The 8,462-nt window shown below is 38.1% G+C and overlaps 1 protein-coding gene and 1 pseudogene across 3 annotated transcripts in view; one reads left to right on the top strand and one right to left on the bottom strand.

The window, feature by feature from the left end:
• Window positions 1–8,462, top strand: part of ZFPM2 (zinc finger protein, FOG family member 2) — a 482,004-nt gene that overhangs the window by 415,017 nt on the left and 58,525 nt on the right. The gene's annotated exons all lie outside the window — the stretch shown is intronic.
• Window positions 1,553–7,639, bottom strand: LOC125130014 (60S ribosomal protein L12-like; annotated as a pseudogene).

The following is an 8,462-nucleotide window of genomic DNA, read 5'->3' as shown; positions in this document are numbered from 1 at the left end:
TCAAGTTGTATACATTAAATATGTAATTTTTTGTAGGTCAGTCACACATCAATAAAGCGGTTTAATTTTTTAAAAATAAATCATAAGGAAATACCACCAAAAAATTCAGTGATCATTTCATCATAAACATACAATCTGAATCATTTTTAAGTCATTCCAACTGCATTACATATAAAATGTGAGTTTTAAGCTGTGTTGGCAGGAAGGTAGCAAAGGTGTTTGCTATTTTATATGTTACATCACTCCAAACTGTATTTCCTCAGATGTGTCTATCTAGTAGGTAGACCAGTAACACACAGCAAGCTGTGTTAAGCCTTCTCCTAATAAGGACCTTCAAGGAAAGTGAGCTAATACCTCCTTTATCTCTTTTTCAAAAATGTACTGTCTCTGTAAACACCAAGAAAAATGATTATCCCAACTTGTGCACAAAAGTCATGTTGTTATCGATAAACTGTTAAAGATGATATGTCTCTTTGGTTTACTTTCTATTAAGTATTAATGTTTAAAAATCTACCTACCTATTTTTAAACATTACTATTTTTCTATAGTCTAGTGAAATTTTAGTGTGCCACAAGAGTTAGAATTTTAATGAACTAAAGTAGAAATCAAACCACATTGCAGATGCCAATATACCTATAAGCTAAAATTGGATCCCTTAAGTGTAGAGACCATAGAAGAAACATGAACTCAAATAAAAGATACATCTGTAAACTTCTAGTATATATCTGCAGTTTGGATATTTGGAAACATTTGCCAAGTTAATATTCATCTTAGGATGGATGGCTTTGACCTTGAGCCTCCGCTGTGCTTGAGGATAGTTTACTTTACTAAGCCAACACTAGCCGCAATGGATATCAAATTCATAAGGAACCAGTTTGGCATCCTTTGAAAAATGAGCAGATAAAAATAAAGATTTTCTTCAATAGTTAGTATGCAGGGCAAGCAGTTGGCATTTATTAATTTCTTTCATTTCTTCCACACTGTGCAATAAAATGCCAAGCATATTGATAATTGTTCAAACAAATCCATGAGTCATATTATCACCACCACACAGACCCCCTAGAAACAGAGTAAGAAATTAATAAACACTTGAGGATTTATTGATGCTTGGGTTATTTATTGGGCTTACCAATGATTGGCTACACATGGAAGTATCATATTCCGCAGGAATATTATAATTTATTAGGTAACTTCTTCCTGCCTAAATATCTGAATTCTGCTTTTCTGGTACACAAGAACTATTTCTTCTACTAATACCATGCAAGTCCTTAGAGACGTCTGTTCTATAAGCAATATCTCTTATTATTTTAATTAACACCAGATAAAGTATCGGTCACTCTTCATATTGAATAATGAATGAATATAACCACTGTTATTTCATCAATTTATTAATAGGCTGCATTGGGCCATTAAGTATTTCAAAGTTTTTCCACGCAAAATTTCTAATTCATTCAGCTAAAATGTGTGTGTGTGCACATGTGATACTGCATGTAATTTTAAGGCTCTCATGGACCTGTTGAAGTTCATCTGTGGCCTTCTTCACAACTTCAGTTCACACACAACTCCAGACAAGGTGATTTGCATGCATGACCATTTTGAGCATAAATCTGAGAAGATTCCATACTAAATGTTCTCTATAGTTCATGAAGAGATGGTGTGATTTCCATAGAGCTATTTTTATTTTTTTCTTTTTGGTTGACAAATGATCCTTTATCGAAATATTTTCTCTGTAGTTCTTAATTAGCTGAGTGTTCTGCTGTCCCACTGCTGATGCCATTGGTGATGTCACATGGTGGCAGCCATCAACATTGCAGCCCACAAAGTAGGCAGCCTCCAGGAGCTCTTTAGTGATACCAGGGAGTTCTCTGACCAGATTGTTGTTGCATCTGTCAGGCAGTCTCATCAACCGTGCTATTTCCGTTATGCCTAAGGTTTTGCTGTTTCTTTCTATCTCTGGGTGAGTCTTGAAGGTTTTGATATTTGGAACAAGGCAGAGGGTACCACCTCAATCTGGGCCTGTCTGTTCTGAATGGTCAGTTTCGCTGTAATTCTGATTTTCAATTCAGCATTTGTCTTGGCCGTGTCGTCACCAATCTCTTTTGGAGGCAGATCCAGGGGAATGACCGTGGGGGCCAGGGTACACGTGACATTGATTTTCCCACTGGAAGCCTCAGGTTTACAACTTTGCTCTTGTTAGGGTCAAACTCGGGTGGCCTGGCAGTGTCAGCTTGTGTAGGATAAACCAGATGGGGACCACAGAAGAGGCTTGTATCTTGGCGTCCTCTGATCAGAAAGCCCCCCACGTAACTTTTAAATGTCTATCTTTTGTTGTAGAGGGTGCGATCTTGTAAGAAAATATTAAAATAATATTTCACGTAGACATGTATCTTCTGTCTACTCTTGCTATGTCCCAGAACACAGCCAGTAACCTAGAAAGATGATAAAATAAACAAAAATCACCTAAATTTAGGCATACATTTCAATAGAGGCAAATATAGATTTTGATTTAAACAAAACTTTACAAAAGGTAGTGTATTTGAAGATCTGATCTTCAGACCTTCACTGAGAACTTATAAACTCTTAATTTAGATACAATCTGTGCAGAATGGTTAGTTGGTTTTCCCGGCTCACAATGAATTAGAAAATGACGTGTTTGTTGGCAGCGGGAACGCTGGCAAAAATCAAGAAACAAACAACAAAAAACAAAACCCATTAAAGAAATAAAAGATGTAAGTGCTTAAGGACCTGCTTAAAGAAGAGGGTGATTGCTTCAATAACCAGAGAAAAGTTCTGTAAAATAATGAATACTTCAGGTGAGTCCCTGTTTTCTGACCTCAGCTTAAGGGTGAAAAAAAAAGGGAAATATTCTAACGAGAGTAGCTTTAAAGAATGGTCAAGTAATAACTTTTAACCTTTAACATGGTAGCTAATACCGATCAAACAACTCAGTCACAGATTATAACAAGTAAAGAAAACGTAGTTGTAATCTTTTTCCCAATTAATTTGATACAAACTGTCCACGTCTGTGTAAGTACTTGAATTTCATTAAAGGTTTTTCTGCTATCCCTAATGTTCAGTAATTTACTTTGGTCGTTCTCAACTACTGGGGTTGTAGTTATGAATATTCATGTTTACAGGGAGGAATACACAAGCATATGAGGGATGCATAGTTGGCTGCAGAACTGGAATTCCCTATAACTCTTTTCATAGAAATATTCAGTTTGGATAAATTTCGCTTTCTTTTCCTGAGAGAACAGTTGTAGCTGTCTTGCTTGTTGATACCTTTGATTCCTCTTATATAAACAGTAAAGACACTTTGCAGCTATAGTTTTTCCAGGGCTTCTGGGCAGATAGGCTTTTACTAGCTTCTTTCAAGTCTTCTTAGGAATGTTGTAGAAACAATAGGTTAGAGGTTGGTGCAAAAAAAAAAAAAAAGTCCACAATTGTAAGGAGAGCACTGCCAATACAAATAATAGATGTCATGCTTTCAGGTCTAGTTCAGATAGGGTTGAATTTGTTTCTCTCTGGAAATTTGCTTCTCTATAAACCCCTTTTCTTTTCCCTGTATCCTTACCTAACCCCAGAAATTATTGTATTTGGCTTAAAATTACTGAAAAATGCTCCTTAATACTGGGGCAGTCTAGCTAATGGACCTAGGTCGAAATAATTGATCCTGAAGACAAGGAAATCCACCCAAATCCTATCTTTCTGCTCTTCTTAATTTCATTACATGCTTCACAGGCAGTCAAAGCTGGGTTCAGAAATGGCAACTATAACACAGCATTTAAATCCATTTGCCTCATTTAGGTCCATTCTATCAGAAATAAAATATTTCACAAACACATTTTTATCATCCTCTCCTATCTCCTACAGAATAAAACCCAGACGAAAGGAGAAGAAGGGTACAAAAAGAATCGTTCTATGTAAATAGAAGAGATATTGGTTAATGCCAGCAGAGTAGTGTTTGTTCTAATGCAATGTGAGTAATAAAGCAATAAAAAAGATAATGTTAACTAATTTTATAGCATAGAGGTACACCCTAAGGCCACATAACATGGTAAAAATAATAAAATTAGGTTTAATTGTAGGCGTGTAATTCTATATTATTAAAATACAAGAGAAGTCCAGCACACTAATGTACAAATACAATTATTTTAGAGTCATAGAAAATAGAAATATTCTTACACAGCATAAGAATTGTAATAAAAAGTTATAATAGTGGTTTATTTTGTTTATTTACTCAATAAATAGTTACTGCATGCCTATTGTGTGTGTGACAGGAGTTGTCCTAGACATCAAATATGGCAAGGGATGTCTTACTTTAGGAGCTTATATTCCAGTAGGGGAAGCAGATGATAAATAAATAAATTCACAAAATGTGTACTTTTTTAAATGGTAAAAGTGTTAATGGAGAAAAATATAGTAGAGAGAAAAATAAAACAGAGGGAGGTTTGAAATTTAAAGCAGGTAGTGAGGGAAGACCTTAGCTGAGAAGGGGACATTTGAAAGTCTAAAAGGGATAAAGGGACTAACCATGAAGCTGTCGAGGTAGAGGCAGAAGTGTATTGATTTGTTTCATGAGCAGCAGGGTGGTACAGAGTTCTTGGGCAAAATGAAGGGGAGGGAAGTGTAGTAGGTGAAGCCGGAGGACCCAGCAAAGGAAACTGAGAAGCAACAGCCCGTGAGGTGGGAAGAATATCAGGAGAAAGTGCTAAGTGGAATCCAAGGTAAGAAACGCTGTTGAGAAGAAACTGTTCAGTTTTTCTGATGTCCAAGTAAGACACAGCCCATGAAATGGTCTTTAGCAATGTCTTTGGTGATTTTCAGGATCAGTTTCCTTATAGATGTGAAAGTGAGCACCTATTGGAAAGTCCAACTGGGAGATCGCCAACAGAGGTGACCCTTTCTGGGAGTTTGCTTTAAAGGGTTTACTTTAAGTGGGAGCAGATGAATAAGAGCTGGAGAGTTTTTCTTGTGGTGTTTTTGTTTACAATAAAGAAATTTTCTGGTATGTTAATTTGATGGGCATGATCTAGTTGAGACTGAAAACTTGATGCTTGCCGGAAAAAGGAGGCATCTACCACCAAAGTGGGTGGTGGCCTTATATAAAGGCATGGTCAGCGCATCCATAATAATAGTCATGAAAGCAGAGCATATGGACGATGGCACATATAGTTGAGTGTGTGTGGGGGTGGACACAAATATCTCTTTTGATGTTTACAGTTTTCTTAGGGAATAAGGAAACAAAGTTGAGAGAGAATGGATGGAAAATAGGTGTTGAGAATGAATGAACTAGGGAGATATAGTATGACTGCTAGGAAACACTGCTGACCTAATTAACGTTATTGGTCATGAATTCAAAATGAGATGGTTAGGATTGTTACGTGTACTTCTTCAGCTAGTCTGCTACTGGGTATAAATGCAGAGGAGGTAGAAAATTGGATTGAACAACGTTGGGGCTTTGCTAGACTAAGCCAGTGAAGCAAGAGCAAGTGAGAGAGCAGAAGATATTTGCAAGGAAGGGCTTATGATGAAGAACAGTATCTAAGCTGGGTAAGCAGTGAAGTTAAGGATGTGTGGATGAAGAACAGTGGGGAACAGGTGACAGTATTGGATTTTAGGTTCTAGTGAAGTTAGTGTTGGAGTGGAAGTTCTAGAAAGAATGAATTAGAATGGTGGGAGCCATGGTTTGAGAATGAAACCAGATGTGAAATTATGAGGAGTCAAAATAATTGGCAATTAGAAGGCCTAGAGAGTGAGCAGTTGGAGGTGGGATAGAGAGTAAGATCACTGAATGAGAAGTCAAAGAACTGAAGGTTCATCTGATTGGATATTGTGGATTTTGCAGTCACCAAGCATCAAATCAGGAGCAGTACATGAAAATCCAGGAGCTAAGTTTCAAGAAATGATGGCAAATGACCTGCAAGTCTCTACATGACCATGGCAAGCAGGAGTAGGATAATAACACGAAATCCAAAACAGGTTTTTAGAGTAGGGAGGAATAATCTGCCATGAGGAGTAAGGACAACGCTTCCACCTTCAGGTCAAGTGATATAGAGCTTGTGGGAGTGAAATTAGCTACCACTCCAGAGGGAAAGGGGAAAGAGACAGAGTCGGCATTCAAAGAAGAGGTTGAGGCAATGGAGGATTTTTCTGGTAATTTCACTTGAATGCCAGTGGAAGGGTTTTTGAGAGTTGGTGAAGTAGGAATGAGGAGATGTCAGTTGGGCTGTACAGGGATTATATTGTGGTAATGAGGGTCTTGGGAGTCTTGGGCTTCTAGGAATGACTGATAAAAACAGAGATAAAGATGACAGTAAGATTAGCTATTTTTCAATTTATTCTCTTAATTGAGACATGATTGACATATAACATATTGTAGTTTCAGGTATACAACATAATGATTCTATATTTGGATATATTGTGAGATGATGACCACAGTAAGTCCAGTTAACATCCATTAATGAAAAGGATTAGTTCTTATTATACCAGAACTTGGAGAATGAGGGTGAGGCTATGAATGTCAGTGAAGATTAGTGTGGGGCTAGCTGGGAACATGCAGGGTCCTGGTCTCTCCATTCCCCTAAGGGTGATATAGGAGCAGGGAGGTGTAGTTGCCCCTGGAGCACTCAGATCTCTGGGGTCCTCTTGACTCCCTTTGACCAAACAGTGAGCTATCCCTTAATAAAACATGCCCTGTGTGCTTGCATCTACCATTCCAGTGCTTTACGTTCTAACTCATATACTGGGGTAGAATCTCACTACAATGGTCTTCCTTTAAGCTACTTTTGTGTCTCCCATAATGAGAATGAATGTAATATACCACCTTCTTTCAAACATGTATATTTAATGCACACAATCCATGAAAACTCATTTTCTTCCATCAGCCTAAGCCTCGTATATTTATAATTTTTTTTGTCTTTTTAAGGCAGCACCCATGGCCTATGGAGGTTCCCAGGCCAGGGGTCTAATCGAAGCTGTAGCCTGCACCACAGCCACAGCAATGTCAGATATGAGCCGCATCTGCGGCCTCCACCACAGCTCAGGGCAATGCCAGATCCTTTACCCACTGAGCAAGGCCAGGGATCGAACCCACAACCTCATGGTTCCTAGTCGGATTCATTTCCTCTGTGCCACAACGGGAACTCCACGTTTATAATTTTTTAAATACTTCCCTATTTAGTTCAAAGTGCATTTTTTTTCTGAGGGGCAGCTATGGAAACAACTGAATTATTAAAATTATTAAAATAAATATCTGAATTAGTACTAGAAGGGAAGATGGACATTTTTGCCCTTCAACATAGGTCATTTTAAAATCAAATCTAGTGAACTCCAAACCTTAAAAAATCATACATTTTATTGTAGAAATGCTAACAAACAAGCTATGAAAATGATATCCTGATATCTACCTCATTTTCCTTTCTGTCTTTTCTATGGAGCTAGGATTAGGCCCATGGAGGAATAGTTATTACCTTCCTCTCCCAGATCTTTATCAAATTCTTTCTATAGGTCCCTGTAGAAGTGTCTACTCTTAAACAATTTAGCCGTGGTGCTTAAAGTATACCTGAGCACCTCCACAGATTTCATTCAGGCGGTACTGCTTTCCATAGTCCACCATGCTCCCAGCACTGGGAACCATGGTTCCACCTCTACCCTTGAATGGCCTGCGGGGGAGGGGTGTGTGTGGGGGGGTTGTCTCTTACCTACAGTCATATATCCATTCAAAACATTGGCATTACACTTCAACTGGACGATGTGATTAAGTCCCTATTCTCATGGAAAGAAAGAAAGATACTAGCAAATGTATGATCACAGACTGAGTCCATCATGGAAAACAAGATGTTTCTTTGATGGCATATAATACAACACACCCCAATTGTGTGTGAGTTCTGTGTATGGGGACAGAGAGGTACAAAGAAAGCTTTCTTGAAGAGGTGATACTTGCATGAGCAGAATTTGAAGGATAAACTTAATCAGATAGGAATAGGGTGAAGTTTTCTTGCCAGAGGGAATAGAATGTGCAAATGGCCTGTGGCAGTGAGTGAATGATATAGTTGACATTTTTTAAGACTAATGCTGCTGGAATAGGGACCCAGAAATGACTTGCAGGCAGCCAGGACTGTATCATTATACACAAACAATTGCATCCTGGTTATCCCATGACTTCATGTTAGAATCATTGGCTCTTCTCCTCTGGTGATTATTGACATGATCAATCCCAATTCTCTTTGTGGTTTTGAAGAGAACAGCAAGAGTTGTCTGTTACTTCTTAGGCACTCACAGACTGTCCTCCTAGGGAGCTCTAGATCTTCTTTACAGAAGTGGCTAGAACATCACACCTTCTCCATATCAGCTCCCTTAGTTTTTAATATGTCCTTAAATTATATGACCCTTAACAAGCTGTCTTATGGTATCAACATTCTACATTATACTACTCTACAGAGACTGTGTTGTCTCCCCAA

The sequence above is a fragment of the Phacochoerus africanus genome, chromosome 6, assembly GCF_016906955.1.
Source record: "Phacochoerus africanus isolate WHEZ1 chromosome 6, ROS_Pafr_v1, whole genome shotgun sequence".
Taxonomy (NCBI): domain Eukaryota; kingdom Metazoa; phylum Chordata; class Mammalia; order Artiodactyla; family Suidae; genus Phacochoerus; species Phacochoerus africanus.
The sequence above is the reverse complement of the archived record's forward strand: the minus strand, read 5'-3'. Positions and strand labels throughout refer to the sequence as shown.